This window comes from Amphiura filiformis, chromosome 5 (assembly GCF_039555335.1).
Source record: "Amphiura filiformis chromosome 5, Afil_fr2py, whole genome shotgun sequence".
NCBI lineage: Eukaryota > Metazoa > Echinodermata > Ophiuroidea > Amphilepidida > Amphiuridae > Amphiura > Amphiura filiformis.
The window spans coordinates 71,934,226-71,956,773 of record NC_092632.1 but is presented as its reverse complement, the minus strand read 5'-3'; the positions used below and the strand labels follow the sequence as shown (position 1 = coordinate 71,956,773).

Here is a 22,548-nt window from a genome sequence, read left to right as displayed (position 1 = left end):
GCTATTAGCGCTAATGGCATGCTCTCCCTAGACTTAGAATATTTTATTTAGCACAGTTGCATATGACGTGCTATTAATCGCTATTAGCGCTAATAGCGCGCCTTCCCTAGAGCAAATGAGGCACTAATAACTGCTAAAACGCTAAAAGTGGTTTGGAAATAACAGTTTTAACGGATTTTTCATTAGCGTTGCTATTAGCGCTATAATGCATAGAGATAGCATAGTAATTAAATGCTAATAGCATTTTTAGCATAATAGCGCTAATTCTGCTATAAGCCATCATCGCACCTTCCTCATAATAATTGTATATATGATTACATGTCCGTTCATTTTTTGAATCAATTTACCATTTTGAAGTAAAATATATAGGAAAGAAAAATAGTAGGTCCCACCGAGATTCGAACTCGGATCGCGAGATTCAGAGTCTCGAGTGCTAACCATTACACCATGGCACCACTTGATTTTAACTGAGATCAATTGGGTTGTTATACACATAATTATTTTTCGTAAAATATTTAGAAAAGAAAAAAAGCAGGTCCCACCGAGATTCGAACTCGGATCGCGAGATTCAGAGTCTCGAGTGCTAACCGTTACACCATGGCCCCTCTTGATTTAATCTGAGATCAATTAGGTTGTTATACATAATTATTTTTCGTACATAATTATTTTCGTAAAATATTTAGAAAAGAAAAAAAGCAGGTCCACCGAGATTCGAACTCGGATCGCGAGATTCAGAGTCTCGAGTGCCAACCATTACTCCATGGCAACTCTTGATTTAAACTGAGATCAATTAGGTTGTTATACATAATTATGTTTCGTAAAATATTTATAAAAGAGAAAAAAAGCAGGTCCCACCGAGATTCGAACTCGGATCGCGAGATTCAGAGTCTCGAGTGCTAACCGTTACACCATGGCACCAGTAGATTTTAACTGAGATCAATTAGGTTGTTATACATAATTATTCATATGACGTGCTATTAATTGCTATTAGCACTAATAGCACGCTTTCCCTAGACTTATAATCTTTTTAGATTTAGCACAATTGCATATGACATGAATTTTTTCTAGTCTAAATATTTTACTCAAAATATATATGTATAACAACCTAATTGATCTCACGTTGAATCATGTGGTGCCATGGTGTAATGGTTAGCACTCGAGACTCTGAATCTCACGATCAGAGTTCGATTCTCGGTGGATCTTTTGTATTTAGCACAATTGCATATGACGTGCTATTAATCGCTATTAGCGCTAATAGCACGCTTTCCCTAGACTTATAATCTTTTTAGATTTAGCACAATTGCATATGACATGAATTTTTCTAGTCTAAATATTTTACTCAAAATATATATGTATAACAACCTAATTGATCTCACGTTGAATCATGTGGTGCCATGGTGTAATGGTTAGCACTCGAGACTCTGAATCTCGCGAGTTCGAATCTCGGTGGGACCTGCTTTTTTTCTTTTATAAATATTTTACGAAACATAATTATGTAACCAGAGAGTTGATATTCTTGAGAGGGCACTCTATTCACGTGGTTTCTTTTCCAACGCTAAAAGATCACGAATTTTGGTGGTTTGCAAATGAAAAGTGTCCGCACTATCGATTGATTACGTAACTGTTATGAATAATTTATTAGGTTTTCAATGCAATCGCCTCGACCCATTAATACATATTATCTGTATCATCAAAGTACTTGGAATAGCAATCCGGTGAGTTCACTGAACTACGCCCTAATACTGATGGAGTTTTAATGGCGTTTAATGGCGCTAATCCTCTCCATACACAGATGAACAAATACAATAGATGAAGGTCAACACGTATGACCTCCTATGTGACATGTTATATGTGATGTACAAAAACCTGAATATCATAAAGATCAGTATTCGTTTGTGCATATGAACTGCACATTTACGTTGCTAGATATTACTCATTATAATGACAAATATTGGTATTATGACAATACGGTATATACATTGTATATAAAATGACTAATAGATCCTACTATCATGGCGTCAGGTCAATGTTCATCATACCCCGTATGTTTCTTAAAATTCATTCATATTTGAGACAAATTGCTGTGCCAATTTTATTGGTGCACAAGTAGATCCGTGTTTTTTTAAATTTTAATTTCCTTTTAATGAAAGAATTAAGGTTTTCCACTGCACGTGGGCCACAAGGGTGATACTAATTTTAATGCTATATTTTCAAAACGAATACGTGCTCCCGGTTGGCTCTATAGCGATTTCACAGAAAAGGTATTTCTAGTGCAATGCAGCGTCGGACTCTAGCTGAGAGCGTAGCCTAAGTCATTCCGGACTCCAAAAAGGGCTCTCCATACACAAATGAACAAACACAAAGGAGGTAGTCTCCTCCGTGACCAGCTTGATTTCGATGGAGCGGAACCAAATTGGCTGCGGAGGAGACGGGTCATTTTCCATGCAAATTTTTCAGTGTCAGCCGCCTGGTGTAACGGTTAGCACTCGAGACTCTGAATCTCGCGATCCGAGTTCGATTTTCGGTGGGACCTGCTTTTTTTCTTTTCTAAATATTTTACGAAAAATATAGGCCTATATGTATAACAACCTAATTGATCTCAGGTTGAATCATGTGATGCCATGGTGTAATGGTTAGCACTCGAGACTCTGAATCTCGCGATCCGAGTTCGAATCTCGGTGGGACCTGCTTTTTTTCTTTTCTAAATATTTTACGAAAAATAATTATGTACGAAAAATAATTATGTATAACAACCTAATTGATCTCAGTTTAAATCAAGAGGGGCCATGGTGTAACGGTTAGCATTCGAGACTCTGAATCTCGCGATCCGAGTTCGAATCTCGGTGGGACCTGCTTTTTTTCTTTTCTAAATATTTTACGAAAAATAATTATGTGTATAACAACCCAATTGATCTCAGTTAAAATCAAGTGGTGCCATGGTGTAATGGTTAGCACTCGAGACTCTGAATCTCGCGATCCGAGTTCGAATCTCGGTGGGACCTGCTTTTTCTTTTCTAAATATTTTACGAAAAATAATTATGTGTATAACAACCCAATTGATCTCAGTTAAAATCAAGTGGTGCCATGGTGTAATGGTTAGCACTCGAGACTCTGAATCTCGCGATCCGAGTTCGAATCTCGGTGGGACCTGCTTTTTTCTTTTCTAAATATTTTACGAAATATAATTATGTATAACAACCTAATTGATCTCAGTTTAAATCAAGAGGTGCCATGGTGTAACGGTTAGCACTCGAGACTCTGAATCTCGCGATCCGAGTTCGAATCTCGGTGGGACCTACTATTTTTCTTTTCTAAATATTTTACGAAAAATAATTATGTATAACAACCCAATTGATCTCAGTTTAAATCAAGAGGTGCCATGGTGTAATGGTTAGCACTCGAGACTCTGAATCTCGCGATCCGAGTTCGAATCTCGGTGGGACCTACTATTTTTCTTTTCTAAATATTTTACTCAAAATAATTATGTATAACAACCCAATTGATCTCAGTTTAAATCAAGAGGTGCCATGGTGTAATGGTTAGCACTCGAGACTCTGAATCTCGCGATCCGAGTTCGAATCTCGGTGGAACCTACTATTTTTCTTTTCTAAATATTTTACGAAAAATAATTATGTATAACAACCCAATTGATCTCAGTTTAAATCAAGAGGTCCCATGGTGTAATGGTTAGCACTCAAGACTCTGAATCTCGCGATATGAGTTCGAATCTCGGTGGGACCTGCTATTTTTGATAAAGGTGCGATGATGGTTAGCGCTGCTCACTAGCAAAGTTGCAAATTGCGCGGTATTTGCAATTTTCTGGTTTTTTTCACACTAATAGCGCTAATATCGACGATAGCGTGATAATAGCAAACCTTTGCTATTCCGTGCTAATTGTGGTGAACCAATTGCGCGCTATTACCAAAACTGCTAAAAATGTTCTCGGCATGGTAAGCGACATTAGCGCTAATATCTTTAATATCGGCCATTACCGTAATGCGCGCTATTAGCGCTATTAGCGTGAGTTGTGCTATTTTCATCACTAACGCTATTAGCACTCATTAGCATATCACTTGCAAAAGTTCTAAAAATGCTCTAAATAGCGTAAGGTGTGCTATTAGCGATATTAGCACTAATAGCGCTAATAGCACTCATTAGTGTGAGATGCGCTATTAGCGCTAATAGCGTAAGGCGTACTATTAGCGCTAATACCGACAGGTATGCTAATAACGATATTACAACTCATTGTATTATGTGCCAAATTGTTCATTTTCTGCGAATGGTATACGCTGTTAGCGCTAATAGCACTCATAAGCGCGAGGTACGCTAATAGCGTAGTGTGTGCTACTAGCGCTATTAGCGCTAATAGCGTAGTGTGTGCTAATAGCGATATTAGCGCTCATTAGTGTATCGTTTGCAAATTTTAAAATTGATCATTTTCTACGGATGGTAGGTGCTATTAGCGCTATCAGCGCTAATAGCACTCATCAGCGTGAGATGCGCTATTAGCGCTAATACCGACAGGCATGCTAATAACGATATTACAACTCATTGTATTATGTGCCAAATTGTTCATTTTCTGCGAATGGTAGACATTCATTAGCGCGAGATGCGCTATTAGCGCTAATAGCGTAAGGTGTGCTAATAACGATTTTAGCGCTCGTTAGTGTATTGTTTGCAAAATTTAAAATGTATCATTTTCTACGGATGGTAGGTGCTATTAGCGCTAATAGCACTCATTAGCACGAGGTGCCGGCAGGCCCGAGGCCGGAGACTCCCATACGACAACTGAACACTCTAAGTGAGTTCCAACATAAATGGGCCCCGCAGGGCAACAAAGCTAGTGTGACCGCTATTAGCGGTAATAGTAATTTAGAATCTTTTTATATTTACCACAATTGCATATGACGAGCTATTAATTGCTATTAGAGCTAACAGCGCTATTAGCGCTAATAGCACGCTTTCCTTAGACTTAGAATCTTTTTATGTTTAGCACAATTGCATATGACGTGCTATTAATTGCTAATAGCGCGCTTTCCTTTGACTTAGAATCTTTTTAGATTTAGCTAAATTGCATATGACGTGCAATTAATTGCTATTAGCGCTAATAGCGCTATTAGAGCTAATAGCACGCTTTCCCTAGACTTAGAATTATGTTAGATTAAGCACAATTGCATGTAACGTGCTATTAATTGATAGCGCTATTAGCGCGAATAGCAGGCTTTCCCTAGACTTAGAATTCTGTTAGATTTAGCACAATTGCATATAACGTGCTATTAATTGGTAGCGCTATTAGCGCGAATAGCAGGCTTTCCCTAGTCTTAGAATCTTTTTAGATTTAGCACAATTGCATATGACGTGCTATTAATCGCTATTAGTGCTATTAGCGCTAATAGCACGCTTTCCCTTGACTTAGAATCTTTTTAGATTTAGCACAATTGCATATGACGTGCTATTAATTGCTATTAGCGCTAATAGCGCGCTTTCCCTAGACTTAGAATCTTTTTAGATTTAGCACAATTGCATATGACGTGCTATTATTTGCTATTAGCTTTTTTAGCGCTATTAGCGCTAATAGTAGGCCTACGCTTTCCCTAGACTTAGAATCTTTTTAGATTGAGCACAATTGCATATGACGTGCTATTATTTGCTATTAGCGCTAATAGCGCGCTTTCCTTAGACTCAGAATCTTTTTAGATTTAGCACAATTGCATATGACGTGCTATTAATTGCTATTAGCGCTAATAACACGCTTTCCCTAGACTTATAATCTTTTTAGATTTAGCACAATTGCATATGACGTGCTATTACTTGCTATTAGCGCTAATAATAATTTACAATTGATCATTTTCTACGGATGGTAGCACTCATTAGCGTGAGTTACAACTCACCTTAGCAGGCGCTAATAGCGTGATGTGCACTATTAGCGCACATCACGATAATATTGCTGTAAATGCTATCAATATAAAAGGGCTCCGCAGGGCAAGAAAGCTAGTGTGACCGCTGGCCCCACCATCAACAAAAAACATCAAGGCCGCAAGGCCGGCAGGCCCGATGCCGGAGACTCCCACACGACAACTAAACACTCCAAGTGAGTTCCAATATAAAAGGGCCCCTCAGGGCAAGAAATTTAGTGTGACCGTTGTCCCCACCATCAGCAAAAAACATCAAGGCCGCAGGGCCGGCAGGCCTGAGGCCGGTGACTCCCATACGACAACTAAACACTCCAAGTGAGTTCCAATATAAAAAGGGCCCCGCAATCAAGAAAGCTAGTGTGACCCTGTCCCCATCATCAACAAAAATATCAAGACCGCAGGGCCGGCAGGCCTGAGGCCGGAGACTCCCATACGACAAGTAAACACTCCAAGTGAGTTCCAATATAAAAGGGCCCCGCAGGGCAAGAAAGCTAGTGTGACCGCTGTCCCCACCATCAACAAAAATATTAAGGCCGCAGGGCCGGTAGGGCTGAGGCCGGAGACTCCCATACGACAACTAAACACTCCAAGTGAGTTCCAATATAAAAGGGCCCGCAGGGTAACAAAGCTAGTGTGACCGCTATTAGCGGTAATAGTAATTTAGAATCTTTTTATATTTAGCACAATTGCATATGACGAGCTATTAATTGCTATTAGAGCTAACAGCGCTATTAGCGCTAATAGCACGCTTTCCTTAGACTTAGAATCTTTTTATGTTTAGCACAATTGCATATGACGTGCTATTAATTGCTAATAGCGCGCTTTCCTTTGACTTAGAATCTTTTTAGATTTAGCTAAATTGCATATGACGTGCAATTATTTGCGCTACTAGCACGCTTTCCCTAGACTTAGAATTCTGTTAGATTAAGCACAATTGCATGTAACGTGTTATTAATTGGTAGCGCTATTAGCGCGAATAGCAGGCTTTCCCTAGTCTTAGAATCTTTTAGATTTAGCACAATTGCATATGACGTGCTATTAATCGCTATTAGTGCTATTAGTGCTAGTAGCACGCTTTCCCTTGACTTAGAATCTTTTAGATTTAGCACGCTTTCTCTGGACTTAGAATTCTGTTAGATTTAGCAAAATTGCATATGACGTGCTATTAATTGCTATTAGCGCTAATAGCGCTATTAGCGCTAATAGCACGCTTTCCCTAGACTTAGAATTCTGTTAGATTTAGCACAATTGCATATGACGTGCTATTAATTGCTATTAGCGCTAATAGCGCTATTAGCGCTAATAGTACGCTTTCCCTAGACTTAGAATCATTTTAGATTGAGCACAATTGCATATGACGTGCTATTATTTGCTATTAGCGCTAATAACGCTATTAGCGCTAATAGCGCGCTTTCCCTAGACTTAAAATCTTTTTGGATTGCATATGACGTGCTATTAATTGCTATTAGCGCTAATAGCACGTTTTCCCTAGACTTAGAATCTTTTTATATTTAGCACAATTGCATATGACGTGCTATTAATCGCTATTAGCGCTAATAGCACGCTTTCCCTAGACTTATAATCTTTTTAGATTTAGCACAATTGCATATGACGTGCTATTATTTGCTATTAGCGCTAATAGCGCGCTTTCCTTAGACTTAGAATCTTTTTAGATTTAGCACAATTGCATATGACGTGCTATTAATTGCTATTAGCGCTAATAACACGCTTTCCCTATACTTAGAATCTTTTAGATTTAGCACAATTGTATATGACGTGCTATTAATTGCTATTAGCGCTAATAGCGCGCTTTCCCTAGACTTAGAATCTTTTTAGATTTAGTACAATTGCATATGACGTGCTATTAATTGCTATTAGCGCTAATAACACGCTTTCCCTAGCCTTAGAATCTTTTTGGATTTAGCACAATTGTATATGACGTGCTATTAATTGCTATTAGCGCTAATAGCGCGCTTTCCCTAGACTTAGAATCTTTTTAGATTTAGTACAATTGCATATGACGTGCTATTAATTGCTATTAGCGCTAATAACACGCTTTCCCTAGACTTAGAATCTTTTTGGATTTAGCACAATTGTATATGACGTGCTATTAATTGCTATTAGCGCTAATAGCGCGCTTTCCCTAGACTTAGAATCTTTTTAGATTGAGCACAATTGCATATGACGTGCTATTAATTGCTATTAGCGCTAATAACACGCTTTCCCTAGACTTATAATCCTTTTAGATTTAGCACAATTGCATATGACGTGCTATTATTTGCTATTAGCGCTAATAGCGCTATTAGCGCTAATAGTACGCTTTCCCAAGACTTAGAATCTTTTTAGATTCACCACAATTGCATATGACGTGCTATTATTTGCTATTAGCGCTAATAGCGCTATTAGCGCTAATAGCTCGCTTTCCTTAGACTTAGAATCTTTTTAGATTTAGCACAATTGCATATGACGTGCTATTAATTGCTATTAGCACGCTTTCCCTAGACTTAGAATTCTGTTAGATTTAGCACAATTGCATATGACGTGCTATTAATTGCTATTAGCCGCTATTAGCGCTAATATAGTACGCTTTCCTTAGACTTAGAATCTTTTTAGATTGAGCGCAATTGCATATGACGTGCTATTATTTGCTATTAGCGCTAATAACGCTATTAGCGCTAATAGCGCGCTTTCCTTAGACTTAGAATCTTTTTTAGATTTAGCACAATTGCATATGACGTGCTATTAATTGCTATTAGCGCTAATAGCACTATTAGCGCTAATAGCACGTTTTCCCTAGACTTAAAATCTTTTTGGATTGCATATGACGTGCTATTAATTGCTATTAGCGCTAATAGCACGTTTTCTCTAGACTTAGAACAATTGCATATGACGTGCTATTAATTGCTATTAGCCGCTATTAGCGCTAATATAGTACGCTTTCCTTAGACTTAGAATCTTTTTAGATTTAGCACAATTGCATATGACGTGCTATTATTTGCTATTAGCGCTAATAACGCTATTAGCGCTAATAGCGCGCTTTCCCTAGACTTAAAATCTTTTTGGATTGCATATGACGTGCTATTAATCGCTATTAGCGCTAATAGCACGCTTTCCCTAGACTTATAATCTTTTTAGATTGAGCACAATTGCATATGACGTGCTATTATTTGCTATTAGTGCTAATAGCGCTATTAGCGCTAATAGCTCGCTTTCCTTAGACTTAGAATCTTTTTAGATTTAGCACAATTGCATATGACGTGCTATTAATTGCTATTAGCACGCTTTCCCTAGACTTAGAATTCTGTTAGATTTAGCACAATTGCATATGACGTGCTATTAATTGCTATTAGCCGCTATTAGCGCTAATCCCAGATAACATGACAATGGTGGCCCAATGAAGGGCTAATATTTGAGTTCAATTGGCCCAACATTGGCTGACAGTATTGGGCCAATCATGTTTTGCTCATGGGCCCAAGGTTGGCTCAATATTGGGCTTGGGCCAATGTTGGCCCCAACAGCCCAAACCTTGTCACAGTTATTGAACCAACATTGGGCCTGTGCCTCTTTCTCATTGGCAAACAATTGGCTGCCAATGTTTTAACAATATGTAATTTTAGTATTGGGCCAATATTGATGCAATGGATTACTTTAATTATTGGACGTTATTGGTTCGGGAAAAGACGATATGTATCATCTCTTGCCCGCTTCGCGGTAAGAGAGGAACACTACGACTCATCACCGTGGTGTTGATACCATCAAGAGTATTTGATAGCATGGTAACACGTACTTTAGAAATTATCTTTAAAAGTATGGTCTTAGAATTGAAATTGCCGAACATTCTTGTGTATTTTCTTTAAAATAAATAATCCGTGGTGTTAAATAGCGTTTGCCCTGCGTTTTATCATCCGTGGTTTTGTTTCCTATTATTTCAACTTAGTATAATATTTAGGATTTAAATAAGGTCTTCCAAACACTAGTACTCATCACAGTAATTATTTGTTACCATATTGTTACCCAATTTGTTACCAAAATTGGTGTGATAACCTATATTGGCTGCCAACATGATGCCAATGTAAAAATTGCCAATTGAAAGCCAAGATTGGCCCAATATTATATACTGATGTAATGCCAATCAAACGATATATAAAAGACCAACATTAAACCAATGATTGGTTTATTATTGGCCGAGATCAGCTGCCAATGAATGGTGAGCCAAATATTGGCCCAATATTATATACTGATGTAATGCCAATGCAACTTTTGCCAATATTGGCCCAATAAGTATATGTTATCTGGGATAGTACGCTTTCCTTAGACTTAGAATCTTTTTAGATTGAGCGCAATTGCATATGACGTGCTATTATTTGCTATTAGCGCTAATAACGCTATTAGCGCTAATAGCGCGCTTTCCTTAGACTTAGAATCTTTTTAGATTTAGCACAATTGCATATGACGTGCTATTAATTGCTATTAGCGCTAATAGCACTATTAGCGCTAATAGCACGTTTTCCCTAGACTTAGAATCTTTTTAGATTTAGCACAATTGCATATGACGTGCTATTATTTGCTATTAGCGCTAATAACGCTATTAGCGCGCTTTCCCTAGACTTAAAATCTTTTGGATTGCATATGACGTGCTATTAATTGCTATTAGCGCTAATAGCACGTTTTCCCTAGACTTAGAATATTTTTATATTTAGCACAATTGCATATGACGTGCTATTAATTGCTATTAGCGCTAATAGCACTATTAGCGCTAATAGCACGTTTTCCCTAGACTTAGAATCTTTTTAGATTTAGCACAATTGCATATGACGTGCTATTAATTGCTATTAACGCTAATAGCACGCTTTCCCTAGACTTAGAATCTTTTTAGATTTAGCACAATTGCATATGACGTGCTATTATTTGCTATTAGCGCTAATAGAACGCTTTCCCTAGACTTAGAATCTTTTTAGATTTAGCACAATTGCATATGACGTGCTATTATTTGCTATTAGCGCTAATAGCGCCATTAGCGCTAATAGTATGCTTTCCCTAGACTTAGAATCTTTTTAGATTGAGCACAATTGCATATGACGTGCTATTATTTGCTATTAGCGCTAATAGCGCGCTTTCCTTAGACTCAGAATCTTTTTAGATTTAGCACAATTGCATATGAAGTGCTATTAATTGCTATTAGTGCTAATAACACGCTTTCCCTAGACTTAGAATCTTTTTAGATTTAGCACAATTGCATATGACGTGCTATTATTTGCTATTAGCGCTAATAACGCTATTAGCGCTAATAGCGCGCTTTCCCTAGACTTAAAATCTTTTTGGATTGCATATGACGTGCTATTAATTGCTATTAGCGCTAATAGCACGTTTTCCCTAGACTTAGAATCTTTTTATATTTAGCACAATTGCATATGACGTGCTATTAATTGCTATTAGCGCTAATAGCACTATTAGCGCTAATAGCACGTTTCCCTAGACTTAGAATCTTTTAGATTTAGCACAATTGCATATGACGTGCTATTAATTGCTATTAACGCTAATAGCACGCTTTCCCTAGACTTAGAATCTTTTTAGATTTAGCACAATTGCATATGACGTGCTATTATTTGCTATTAGCGCTAATAGAACGCTTTCCCTAGACTTAGAATCTTTTTAGATTTAGCACAATTGCATATGACGTGCTATTATTTGCTATTAGCGCTAATAGCGCCATTAGCGCTAATAGTATGCTTTCCCTAGACTTAGAATCTTTTAGATTGAGCACAATTGCATATGACGTGCTATTATTTGCTATTAGCGCTAATAGCGCGCTTTCCTTAGACTCAGAATCTTTTTAGATTTAGCACAATTGCATATGAAGTGCTATTAATTGCTATTAGTGCTAATAACACGCTTTCCCTAGACTTAGAATCTTGTTAGATTGAGCACAATTGCATATGACGTGCTATTATTTGCTATTAGCGCTAATAGCGCGCTTTCCTTAGACTCAGAATCTTTTTAGATTTAGCACAATTGCATATGACGTGCTATTAATTGCTATTAGTGCTAATAACACGCTTTCTCTAGACTTAGAATCTTTTTAGATTTAGCACAATTGTATATGACGTGCTATTATTTGCTATTAATAATAGTACGCTTTCCCTAGACTTAGAATCTTTTTAGATTGAGCACAATTGCATATGACGTGCTATTAATTGCTATTAGCGCTAATAACACGCTTTTCCTAGACTTATAATCTTTTTAGATTTAGCACAATTGCATATGACGTGCTATAATTTGCTATTAGCGCTAATAGCTCGCTTTCCTAGACTTTGTGCTAAATCTAAAAGATTCTAAGTCTAGGGAAAGCGTGCTATTAGCGCTAATAGCGCTAATAGCGCTAATAGCAATTAATAGCACGTCATATGCAATTGTGCTAAATCTAAAAAGATTCTAAAGTCTAAGGAAAAGCGATGCTATTAGCGCTAATAGCGCTAATAGCAAATAATAGCACGTCATATGCAATTGTGCTAAATCTAAAAAAGATTCTAAGTCTAGGGAAAGCGTGCTATTAGCGCTAATAGCGCTATTAGCGCTAATAGCAGTTAATAGCACGTCATATGCAATTGTGCTAAATCTAAAAAGATTCTAAGTCTAAGGAATGCGTGCTATTAGCGCTAATAGCAAATAATAGCACGTCCTATGTAATTTGTGCTAAATCTAAAAAGATTCTAAGGTACTTTAGAAATTATCTTTAAAAGTATGGTCTTAGAATTGAAATTGCCGAACATTCTTGTGTATTTTCTTTAAAATAAATAATCCGTGGTGTTAAATAGCGTTTGCCCTGCGTTTTATCATCCGTGGTTTTGTTTCCTATTATTTCAACTTAGTATAATATTTAGGATTTAAATAAGGTCTTCCAAACACTAGTACTCATCACAGTAATTATTTGTTACCATATTGTTACCCAATTTGTTACCAAAATTGGTGTGATAACCTATATTGGCTGCCAACATGATGCCAATGTAAAATTGCCAATTGAAAGCCAAGATTGGCCCAATATTATATACTGATGTAATGCCAATCAAACGATATATAAAAGACCAACATTAAACCAATGATTGGTTTATTATTGGCCCGAGATCAGCTGCCAATGAATGGTGAGCCAATATTGGCCCAATATTATATACTGATGTAATGCCAATGCAACTTTTTGCCAATATTGGCCCAATAAGTATATGTTATCTGGGATAGTACGCTTTCCTTAGACTTAGAATCTTTTTAGATTGAGCGCAATTGCATATGACGTGCTATTATTTGCTATTAGCGCTAATAACGCTATTAGCGCTAATAGCGCGCTTTCCTTAGACTTAGAATCTTTTTTAGATTTAGCACAATTGCATATGACGTGCTATTAATTGCTATTAGCGCTAATAGCACTATTAGCGCTAATAGCACGTTTTCCCTAGACTTAGAATCTTTTTAGATTTAGCACAATTGCATATGACGTGCTATTATTTGCTATTAGCGCTAATAACGCTATTAGCGCGCTTTCCCTAGACTTAAAATCTTTTTGGATTGCATATGACGTGCTATTAATTGCTATTAGCGCTAATAGCACGTTTTCCCTAGACTTAGAATATTTTTATATTTAGCACAATTGCATATGACGTGCTATTAATTGCTATTAGCGCTAATAGCACTATTAGCGCTAATAGCACGTTTTCCCTAGACTTAGAATCTTTTTAGATTTAGCACAATTGCATATGACGTGCTATTAATTGCTATTAACGCTAATAGCACGCTTTCCCTAGACTTAGAATCTTTTTAGATTTAGCACAATTGCATATGACGTGCTATTATTTGCTATTAGCGCTAATAGAACGCTTTCCCTAGACTTAGAATCTTTTTAGATTTAGCACAATTGCATATGACGTGCTATTATTTGCTATTAGCGCTAATAGCGCCATTAGCGCTAATAGTATGCTTTCCCTAGACTTAGAATCTTTTTAGATTGAGCACAATTGCATATGACGTGCTATTATTTGCTATTAGCGCTAATAGCGCGCTTTCCTTAGACTCAGAATCTTTTAGATTTAGCACAATTGCATATGAAGTGCTATTAATTGCTATTAGTGCTAATAACACGCTTTCCCTAGACTTAGAATCTTTTTAGATTTAGCACAATTGCATATGACGTGCTATTATTTGCTATTAGCGCTAATAACGCTATTAGCGCTAATAGCGCGCTTTCCCTAGACTTAAAATCTTTTTGGATTGCATATGACGTGCTATTAATTGCTATTAGCGCTAATAGCACGTTTTCCCTAGACTTAGAATCTTTTTATATTTAGCACAATTGCATATGACGTGCTATTAATTGCTATTAGCGCTAATAGCACTATTAGCGCTAATAGCACGTTTTCCTAGACTTAGAATCTTTTTAGATTTAGCACAATTGCATATGACGTGCTATTAATTGCTATTAACGCTAATAGCACGCTTTCCCTAGACTTAGAATCTTTTTAGATTTAGCACAATTGCATATGACGTGCTATTATTTGCTATTAGCGCTAATAGAACGCTTTCCCTAGACTTAGAATCTTTTTAGATTTAGCACAATTGCATATGACGTGCTATTATTTGCTATTAGCGCTAATAGCGCCATTAGCGCTAATAGTATGCTTTCCCTAGACTTAGAATCTTTTAGATTGAGCACAATTGCATATGACGTGCTATTAATTGCTATTAACGCTAATAGCACGCTTTCCCTAGACTTAGAATCTTTTTAGATTTAGCACAATTGCATATGACGTGCTATTATTTGCTATTAGCGCTAATAGCGCGCTTTCCTTAGACTCAGAATCTTTTTAGATTTAGCACAATTGCATATGAAGTGCTATTAATTGCTATTAGTGCTAATAACACGCTTTCCCTAGACTTAGAATCTTTTTAGATTGAGCACAATTGCATATGACGTGCTATTATTTGCTATTAGCGCTAATAGCGCGCTTTCCTTAGACTCAGAATCTTTTTAGATTTAGCACAATTGCATATGACGTGCTATTAATTGCTATTAGTGCTAATAACACGCTTTCTCTAGACTTATAATCTTTTTAGATTTAGCACAATTGCATATGACGTGCTATTATTTGCTATTAATAATAGTACGCTTTCCCTAGACTTAGAATCTTTTTAGATTGAGCACAATTGCATATGACGTGCTATTAATTGCTATTAGCGCTAATAACACGCTTTTCCTAGACTTATAATCTTTTTAGATTTAGCACAATTGCATATGACGTGCTATAATTTGCTATTAGCGCTAATAGCTCGCTTTCCTTAGACTTTGTGCTAAATCTAAAAAGATTCTAAGTCTAGGAAAGCGTGCTATAACGCTTAATATGCGCTTATATAATGCTAATAGCAATTAATAGCACGTCATATGCAATTGTGCTAAATCTAAAAGATTCTAGAAAGTCTAAGGAAAACGTGCTATTAGCGCATAATAGCGCTAATAGCAAATAATAGCACGTCCTATGCAATTTGTGCTAAATCTAAAAAAATTCTAAGTCTAGGGAAAGCGTGCTATTAGCGCTAATAGCGCTATTAGCGCTAATAGCAGTTAATAGCACGTCATATGCAATTTAGCATATGACGTGCTATTATTTGCTATTAGCGCTAATAGAACGCTTTCCCTAGACTTAGAATCTTTTTAGATTTAGCACAATTGCATATGACGTGCTATTATTTGCTATTAGCGCTAATAGCGCCATTAGCGCTAATAGTATGCTTTCCCTAGACTTAGAATCTTTTTAGATTGAGCACAATTGCATATGACGTGCTATTATTTGCTATTAGCGCTAATAGCGCGCTTTCCTTAGGCTCAGAGTCTTTTTAGATTTAGCACAATTGCATATGAAGTGCTATTAATTGCTATTAGTGCTAATAACACGCTTTCCCTAGACTTAGAATCTTTTAGATTTAGCACAATTGCATATGACGTGCTATTATTTGCTATTAGCGCTAATAACGCTATTAGCGCTAATAGCGCCTTTCCCTAGACTTAAAATCTTTTTGGATTGCATATGACGTGCTATTAATTGCTATTAGCGCTAATAGCACGTTTTCCCTAGACTTAGAATCTTTTTATATTTAGCACAATTGCATATGACGTGCTATTAATTGCTATTAGCGCTAATAGCACTATTAGCGCTAATAGCACGTTTTCCCTAGACTTAGAATCTTTTTAGATTTAGCACAATTGCATATGACGTGCTATTAATTGCTATTAACGCTAATAGCACGCTTTCCCTAGACTTAGAATCTTTTTAGATTTAGCACAATTGCATATGACGTGCTATTATTTGCTATTAGCGCTAATAGAACGCTTTCCCTAGACTTAGAATCTTTTTAGATTTAGCACAATTGCATATGACGTGCTATTATTTGCTATTAGCGCTAATAGCGCCATTAGCGCTAATAGTATGCTTTCCCTAGACTTAGAATCTTTTTAGATTGAGCACAATTGCATATGACGTGCTATTAATTGCTATTAACGCTAATAGCACGCTTTCCCTAGACTTAGAATCTTTTTAGATTTAGCACAATTGCATATGACGTGCTATTATTTGCTATTAGCGCTAATAGCGCGCTTTCCTTGACTCAGAATCTTTTTAGATTTAGCACACTTGCATATGACGTGCTATTAATTGCTATTAGCGCTAATAACACGCTTTCCCTAGACTTAGAATCTTTTAGATTGAGCACAATTGCATATGACGTGCTATTATTTGCTATTAGCGCTAATAGCGCGCTTTCATGAACTCAGAATCTTTTTAGATTTAGCACAATTGCATATGACGTGCTATTAATTGCTATTAGTGCTAATAACACGCTTTCTCTAGACTTATAATCTTTTTAGATTTAGCACAATTGCATATGACGTGCTATTATTTGCTATTAATAATAGTACGCTTTCCCTAGACTTAGAATCTTTTTAGATTGAGCACAATTGCATATGACGTGCTATTAATTGCTATTAGCGCTAATAACACGCTTTTCCTAGACTTACCATCTTTGCACATTAGCACAATTGCATATGACGTGCTATAATTTGCTATTAGCGCTAATAGCTCGCTTTCCTTAGACTTTGTGCTAAATTAAGATCTATTCTGCACTTATGCTAAATTTGCTAATAGCGTTATACAATAGCGCTAATAGCAATTAATAGCACGTCATATGCAATTGTGCTAAATCTAAAAAGATTCTAAGTCTAGAAAGGTGCTATTAGCGCTAATAGCGCTAATAGCAAATAATAGCACGTCCTATGCAATTTGTGCTAAATCTAAAAAGATTCTAAGTCTAGGAAAGCGTGCTATTAGCGCTAATAGCGCTATTAGCGCTAATAGCAGTTAATAGCACGTCATATGCAATTGTGCTAAATCTAAAAAGATTCTAAGTCTAGGAATGCGTGCTATTAGCGCTAATAGCAAATAATAGCACGTCCTATGTAATTTGTGCTAAATCTAAAAAGATTCTAAGTCTAGGGAAAGCGTGCTATTAGCGCTAATAGCGATTAATAGCACGTCATATGCAATTGTGCTAAATCTAAAAAGATTCTAAGTCTAAAGAATGCGTGCTATTAGCGCTAATAGCGCTATTAGCGCTAATAGCAAATAATAGCACGTCCTATGTAATTTGTGCTAAATCTAAAAGATTCTAAGTCTAGGGAAAGCGTGCTATTAGCGCTAATAGCGCTAATAGCAAATAATAGCACGTCCTATGCAATTTGTGCTAAATCTAACAGAATTCTAAGTCTAGGGAAAGCGTGCTATTAGCGCTAATAGCGCTATTAGCGCTAATAGCAATTAATAGCACGTCATATGCAATTTGTGCTAAATCTAAAAGATTCTAAGTCTAGGAAAGTGTTATTAGCGCTAATAGCGCTATTAGCGCTAATAGCAATCAATAGCACGTCATATGCAATTGTGCTAAATCTAACAGAATTCTAAGTCTAGAGAAAGTGTGCTATTAGCGCTATTAGCGCTAATAGCAATTAATAGCACGTCATATGCAATTTTGCTAAATCTAAAAAGATTCCAAGTCTAAGGAAAGCGTGCTATTAGCGCTAATAGCGCTATTAGCGCTAATAGCAATTAATAGCACGTCCTATGTTTTTGTTGATGTTGGGGACAGCGGTCACACTAAGTTTCTTGCCCTGCGGGGCCCATTTATATTGGAACTCACTTGGAGTGTTTAGTTGTCGTATGTGAGTCTCCGGCCTCAGGCCTGCCGGCCCTGCGGTCTTGATATTTTTGTTGATGGTGGGGACAGCGGTCACACTAGCTTTCTTGCCCTGCGGGACCCTTTTATATTGGAACTCACTTGGAGTGTTTAGTTGTCGTATGGGAGTCACCGGCCCTGCGGCCTTAATATTTTTGTTGAAGGTGGGGACAGCGGTGACACTAGCTTTCTTGCCCTGCGGGGCCCTTTTATATTAGAACTCACTTGGAGTGTTTAGTTGTCGTATGGGAGTCGCCGGCCCTGCGGCCTTGATGTTTTTGTTGATGTTGGGGACAGCAGTCACACTAAGTTTCTTGCCTTGCTGAGCCTATTTATATTGGAACTCACTTGGAGTGTTAAGTTGTCGTATGGGAGTCTGCGGCCTCGGGCCTGCTGGCCCTGCGGCCTTGATGTTTTTGTTGATGGTGGGGACAGCGATCACACTAGCTTTCTTGCCCTGCGGGGCCCTTTTTATATTGGAACTCACTTGGAGTGTTTAGTTGTCGTATGGAGTCACCGGCCTCAGGCCTGCCGGCCCTGCGGCCTTGATGTCTTTGCTGATGGTGGGGACAGTGGTCACACTAAATTTCTTGCCCTGCAGGGCCCTTTTATATTGGAACTCACTTGGAGTGTTTAGTTGTCGTATGGGAGTCTCTGGCCTCAGCCCTCCCGGCCGTGCGGCCTTAATATTTTTGTTGATGGTGGGGACAGCGGTGACACTAGCTTTCTTGCCCTGCAGGGCCCTTTTATATTGGAACTCACTTGGGTGTTTAGTTGTCGTATGGAGTCACCGGCCTCAGGCCTGCCGGCCCTGCGGCCTTGATGTTTTTGTTGATGCTGGAGACAGCGGTCACATTACGTTTCGTGCCCTGCGGGGCCCCTTTTATATTGGAACCCACTTGGAGTGTTTAGTTGCCGTATGGGAGTCACCGGCCTCGGGCCTGCCGGCCCTGCGGCCTTGATGTTTTTTGATGATGTTGGGGACAACGGTCACACTAAATTTCTTGCATTGCGGGGCCTATTTATATTGGAACTCACTTGGAGTGTTAAGGTGTCGTATGGAGTCTGCGGCCTCGGGCCTGCTGGCCCTGCGGCCTTGATGTTTTTTGTTGTTGGTGGGGACAGTGATCACACTAGCTTTGTTTCCCTGCGGGGCCCTTTTATATTGGAACTCACTTGGAGTGTTTAGTTGTCGTATGGGAGTCACCGGCCTCGGGCCTGCCGGCCCTGCGGCCTTGATGTTTTTTGTTGATGGTAGGGACAGCAGTGACACTAGCTTTCTTGCCCATGCTGGGCCCTTTTATATTGGAACTCACTTGGAGTGTTTAGTTGTCGTATGGGAGTCACCGGCCTCGGGCCTGCCGGCCCTGCGGCCTTGATGTTTGTTGTTGATGGTGGGGACAGCGGTCACACTAGCTTTCTTGCCCTGCGGGGCCCTTTTATATTGGAACTCACTTTGAGTGTTTAGTTGTCGTATGGGATTGTCACCGGCCTCGGGCCTGCCGACCCTGCGGCCTTGATGTTTTTGTTGATGATGGGGACAGCGGTCACACTAAGTTTCTTGCCCTGCGGGGCTCATTTTTGGAACTAACCTGGAGTGTTTAGTTGTCATATTAGAGTCTCCGGCCTCGAGCCTGTCGTCTCCGCGGGCTTGATGTTTTTTGTTGATGATGGGGGCAGCGGTCACACTAAGTTTCTTGCCCTGCGGGGCCCTTGTTATATTGGAACTCACTTGGAGTGTTTAGTTGTCGTATGGGAGTCTCCGGCCTCAGGCCTGCCGGCCCTGCTGCCTTGATCTTTATTCTTGATGGTGGGTACAGCGGTCAGACTAGCTTTCTTGCCCTGCAGGGCCCTTTATGTTGAACTCACTTGGAGTGTTTACTTGTCGTATGGGAGTCTCCGGCCTTGGGCCTGCCGGTTCTGCGTCCTTGATGTTTTTGTTAATGATGGGGACAGCGGTCACACTAACTTTCTTGCCCTGCGGGGCCCATTTATATTGGAACTAACTTGGAGTGTTTAGATGTCATATTGGAGTCTCCGGCCTCTCCGGACTCTGGTGGGGACAGCAATCACACTAAGTTTCTTGCCCTGCGGGGCCCTTTTATATTGTAACTCACTTGGAGTGTTTAGTTGTCGTATGGGCGTCTCCGGCCTCAGGCCTGCCGGCCCTGTGGCATTGATCTTACACTAATTATCGCTAATATCGTTATTAGCACATCTTATGCTATTAGCGCTAATAGCGCTATTAGCACACCTTACGCTATTAGCGCTAATAGGGCACATTAAGCTAATGATTGCTATTAGCACTATTAATAGCGCTAATAGCGCCTACCATCCTGACAAAATTAAAAAGACCGTTATTAGCACACCTTACGCTATTAGCGCTAATAGCGCCTACCAACTCACGCTAATGAGTGCTATTAGCGCTATTAACGCTAATAGCGCCTACCATCTTGAGAAAGTAATCGATTTTGCAAATGATATGTTAATAGCGCTAATACCGTTATTAGCAAACCTTACGCTATTAGTGCTAATAGCGCTATTAGCATACATTACGCTATTAGCGCTAATAGCGCACCTCACGCTAATGCGTGCTATTAGCGCTATTAGCGCTAATAGCGCCTACCATCCTGAGAAAGTAAGCGATTTTGCAAATGATACGTTAATAGCGCTAATACCGTTATTAGCACACCTTACGCTATTAGTGCTAATAGCGCATACCATCCTGAGAGAGTAAACAATTTGCAAATGAAACGTTAATAGCGCTAGTACCGTTATTAGCACACCTTACGCTATTAGTGCTAATAGCGCTATTAGCATACGTTACGCTATAAGCGCTAATAGCGCTAATAGCGCCTACCATCCTGAGAAAGTAAGCGATTTTGCAAATGATATGTTAATAGCGCTAATACCGTTATTAGCAAACATTACGCTATTAGTGCTAATAGCGCTTTTAGCATATCTAACGCTATTAGCACTAATAGCGCACCTCACGCTAATGAGTGCTATTGGCGCTAATAGCGCTAATAGCGCCTACCCTCCTGAGAAAAACAATTTTGCAAATGATACGTTAATAGCACTAATACCGTTTTTAGCACACCTTACGCTATTAGTGCTAATAGCGCTATTAGCATACCTTACGCCATTAGCGCTAATAGCGCACATCACGCTAATGAGTGCTATTAGCGCTATTAGCGCTAATAGCGCTAATAGCGCATATCATCCTGAGAAAGTAAACAATTTTGCAAATGATACGTTAATAGCGCTAATACCGTTATTAGCACACCTTACGCTATTAGTGCTAATAGCGCTATTAGCATACATTACGCTATTAGCGCTAATAGCGCACCTCGCGCTAATGAGTGCTATTAGCGCTAATAGCGCTAATAGCGCATACCATCCTGAGAAAGTAAACAATTTTGCAAATGATACGTTAATAGCGCTAATACCGATATTAGCACACCTTACGCTATTAGTGCTAATAGCGCTATTAGCATACCTTACGCTATTAGCGCTAATAGCGCACCTCGCGCTAATGAGTGCTATTAGCGCCTACCATCCTGAGAAAGTAAGCGATTTTGCAAATGATACGTTAATAGCGCTAATACCATTATTAGCCCATCTTACGCTATTAGTGCTAATAGCGCTATTAGCACACCTTACGCTATTAGCGCTAATAGCGCACCTCACGCTAATGAGTGCTATTAGAGCTAGTATCGCTAATAGCGCATACCATCCCGAGAAAGTAAAAATTTTGAAAATGATTCATTAATAGCGCTAATACCGTTATTAGCACACCCTACGCTATTATCGCTAATAGCACCTACCATCCTGAGAAAATTAACACTTTTGCAAATAATACGCTAATAATACGCTAATATGCGCTAATAGCGCTAATAGCAATAATAGCGGGGAAATAGCGCTTACGCGCTAATTCTGCTAAGAGCCAATCCCGCACCATGTACGAATCTCGGTGGGACCTACTAATTTTCTTTTCTAAATATTTTACGAAAAATAATTATGTATAACAACCTAATTGATATCAGTTTAAATCAAGAGGTGCAATGGTGTAACGGTTAGCACTCGAGACTCTGAATCTCGCGATCCGAGTTCGAATCTCGGTGGGACCTGCTATCTTTTCTTTTTTTTTTTTTCTTTTTTAAATTTTTACGAAAAAAAATTATGTATAACAACCTAATTGATCTCAGTTTAAATCAAGAGGTGCCATGGTGTAACGATTAGCACTCGAGACTCTGAATCTCGCGATCCGAGTTCGAATCTCGTTGGGTCCTGCTTTTTTCTTTTCTGAATATTTTACGAAAAATAATTATGTGTATAACAACCCAATTGATCTCAGTTAAAATCATGT

At 38.6% G+C, this 22,548-nt stretch overlaps 9 non-coding genes and 1 pseudogene across 9 annotated transcripts; 6 read left to right on the top strand and 4 right to left on the bottom strand.

Moving 5' to 3' along the window:
• Positions 1-383: 383 nt before the first annotated feature.
• Positions 384-455, bottom strand: Trnaq-cug (transfer RNA glutamine (anticodon CUG)). The gene has a single exon. It is a non-coding gene; the product is annotated as a tRNA-Gln (tRNA).
• A 78-nt stretch (positions 456-533) lies between these two features.
• Trnaq-cug (transfer RNA glutamine (anticodon CUG)) lies at positions 534-605 on the bottom strand. Its single transcript has one exon. It is a non-coding gene; the product is annotated as a tRNA-Gln (tRNA).
• Positions 606-846: 241 nt separating this feature from the next.
• Positions 847-918, bottom strand: Trnaq-cug (transfer RNA glutamine (anticodon CUG)). The gene has a single exon. It is a non-coding gene; the product is annotated as a tRNA-Gln (tRNA).
• Positions 919-2,618: 1,700 nt separating this feature from the next.
• Trnaq-cug (transfer RNA glutamine (anticodon CUG)) lies at positions 2,619-2,687 on the top strand. Its single transcript has one exon. It is a non-coding gene; the product is annotated as a tRNA-Gln (tRNA).
• A 243-nt stretch (positions 2,688-2,930) lies between these two features.
• Trnaq-cug (transfer RNA glutamine (anticodon CUG)) lies at positions 2,931-3,002 on the top strand. The gene has a single exon. It is a non-coding gene; the product is annotated as a tRNA-Gln (tRNA).
• Positions 3,003-3,078: 76 nt separating this feature from the next.
• Positions 3,079-3,150, top strand: Trnaq-cug (transfer RNA glutamine (anticodon CUG)). The gene has a single exon. It is a non-coding gene; the product is annotated as a tRNA-Gln (tRNA).
• Positions 3,151-3,225: 75 nt separating this feature from the next.
• Trnaq-cug (transfer RNA glutamine (anticodon CUG)) lies at positions 3,226-3,297 on the top strand. Its single transcript has one exon. It is a non-coding gene; the product is annotated as a tRNA-Gln (tRNA).
• Positions 3,298-3,373: 76 nt separating this feature from the next.
• Positions 3,374-3,445, top strand: Trnaq-cug (transfer RNA glutamine (anticodon CUG)). Its single transcript has one exon. It is a non-coding gene; the product is annotated as a tRNA-Gln (tRNA).
• A 76-nt stretch (positions 3,446-3,521) lies between these two features.
• On the top strand, positions 3,522-3,593 carry Trnaq-cug (transfer RNA glutamine (anticodon CUG)). Its single transcript has one exon. It is a non-coding gene; the product is annotated as a tRNA-Gln (tRNA).
• Positions 3,594-9,615: 6,022 nt separating this feature from the next.
• LOC140153863 (small nucleolar RNA U3) lies at positions 9,616-9,732 on the bottom strand (annotated as a pseudogene).
• Positions 9,733-22,548: the final 12,816 nt, after the last annotated feature.